The sequence below is a fragment of the Papaver somniferum genome, chromosome 6, assembly GCF_003573695.1.
Source record: "Papaver somniferum cultivar HN1 chromosome 6, ASM357369v1, whole genome shotgun sequence".
Classification (NCBI taxonomy): domain Eukaryota; kingdom Viridiplantae; phylum Streptophyta; class Magnoliopsida; order Ranunculales; family Papaveraceae; genus Papaver; species Papaver somniferum.
Genome location: NC_039363.1, coordinates 37,707,540 through 37,710,236, shown reverse-complemented (window position 1 = coordinate 37,710,236; position 2,697 = coordinate 37,707,540).

Below are 2,697 nucleotides of genomic sequence, written 5' to 3'. Positions count from 1 at the left end.
TGTTTACCGATAAGACAGCCAAAAACCAAGCCTTCACATCGTTTGAGTTCAAGTGAAACATCGTCATCTTCAACCACCATAACCCTTTCACCATCGACAACAGAAGAGACATGAAACTCCACGGAATCAGCAACCATAACTTCTGATTGTTGTTTGCGTAAAGCAGTAGACCACTCCATTGATCCAAACATAGAAGGACCCTAAAACCCTTCTACCACAGAAGAATCCTTAGGTAATTCATCAAAAGACCTAGAAGTATTACTAGTGCTACCAATTTCAGAATAATGAAAACCTTCAAAATTGGGATGAGAAATAGCCGAAATCATAACCAGAACATAAGAATAGAAAGTATAAATGATCGGGAAACCAAATACCAATCATAAGAACTAAAGATTACTAACTGATAATAAAGACCGAAGACCGAATTCAGAAGAAAAAAAAGGAAGATAAAACTCTTGACTTGAGTCAACGTCGCCTGAAAATCGCCTTAGACAGCACTCTTGACAATAAATGTCTCCTTTTATTTTATCCTCAACTAGGGTATTACCCGTGCCGTAACGGCACGGGCTTTGGTCTTACTTTCTACCGTTGAATATTAGCTTCTTAACATATTAAGAATATTTTCTATTAGTGTTTAGATGAATCTAAGTTTTGCAGTAATAATTTTCTGTTTAAACGGATGTTCTGAAGGTACAAATTTTGTAACAAACTCATTCTTCGTCTTACACTGGATGAATAGTTATACATGTACGTACAACCACACTTATTCAATGACTCCCAAAATATACTGGTTGTAGATTTATACATGTACGGATAAGTGGACTAATTTTTACATGTACGTAGTAACCTACGTAGTTTGGTAACCCGTTTTTCGGTTAGCATTTAATTTTTGGAGACCTCCGCTAAAAGCTACAGCAGAAGATGTAAAATCATCGACTTTGATATCAACAGTGCATCAAAAATTGATCTTTGGATAAATAAATTATTATCGCCACCTAACTTGTGTGGATGGACTCTGGTTCTTCATTTTTATTATCCCGTATTTGTATTACGGTTTTTTCAACAACTTCTGCTTATGCTTAAAAAAAAAATTCGTCTGCTTTGTGCTTTCATTGTGGTTCAAAAGAGTAGCAAAACTTAGATTTGTCTGCACAACATTGAATCAAGGTTTATTGATTCATATCCTTGCATCACTTCATGGTCACGGTCCTACGGACAAACTCTGTCGCTTGTCTGGGCACAAACCCATCCTTCGAGGTAATTTCTGAGATTTCACAATCTATAGATGAAACTATACAGTCTAGGCATAACCTCGTGGCTGACAATCTCTCCTACAGAAATTCCTAACAACCGTCCAAAAAACCAGCTAAAAACAACCCCCTCTCATCTGCCTAAATAATAATGCCAAAAAATGGCCCCCTACTAATCCCAAACAGACGAGAGACCCGCCTCATGTGAGAAGGTGATTTTTAGGGGCAGTTATTTGTGCCGTCTATTAAGAATCACTGTATCTTTTGAGGCATGATTACGGAGCTACAATTTCCAAAATGAACTATTCATACTAAACTTCGTGGATCATTGACGAATTAATCCGTCACCAAGGATTCATACTTTATCTTTTGAGAATTAGCTCAGTGTTACACCAGTTCATACATTTGAGAAAAAACTTTAGTTCATAAACAAAACATACTGCATTTACCATCTTCTTTACTAATACAACTTGGGATTTCGACAAAACAAGAACAACAAAAACTTGGGATTAAGCTCTCAAGCTTAAACTAACAATAAATAATAAAAAAGAGTAAAAGAGAAAATCCTAATTTTCTTGGCGTAATTCGTCTCCAAGGATCTGGCAAACATAGGATAATTGACGTTGCTAACCCATAGAGAACGTATAAAGTCATACCACACAACGCATGTCCATCACTTGTTTGTTTAGAAAAATGATGAGAAGAGATCTCTACCATGATAACAATTTTACCGATTAAACAAATAAAAATAGGTGTACCAAAAAAAAACCTGATGCAGTGATGTTAAAAACAAAATCCATATTCATTCTTGTACACTTTGTACTACGGTTAGATGGAGAGGCATATGGGGAAGGGAGATAAATATAAACATGGAAATTGTTATGATGGATAATTCACAGATTCACAGCGATTTCTACAAACCACGTTTTAAGCCTGCGATTTCTATAAACTACATTTTTAAGCTCCATGTAATGAGCAATCGCTCCATGCTAAAATAGAAAAAACTCGTCAGGGTCATACATATTACATTTTCAGATGTCAGTGGGAGATGCCTAATTGCATATGAAAGATTCATGCACTGCGATATAACTTTGATGCACTGCTTCATCAGAGAATGCATCAACATAAGCCTAATACGTTTCCATGAACCATTACTTTTTTTTTGTTAGATTGTATCCTGCAAAAAAATCTAGATATTAATAAGTTCTGTACATCATAGAATTGAAACTAACATGGAGCTTACTCAATGTGTGATTTAATTGGTGGGTAGAGGAGATGGAAAGTCAAAATTAGCTGCTTTGAACCAACTAATCCCTAATTGAATCACCAGAGGAAAACTTCTTTCATCTTCATATACTAACCCTTTACGAGCTACTTGTCATAATTAGCTTCATTACATTTTATGGAATTTCCATTTTGTCAAAGAATTTAACAATATAGGGGGGGG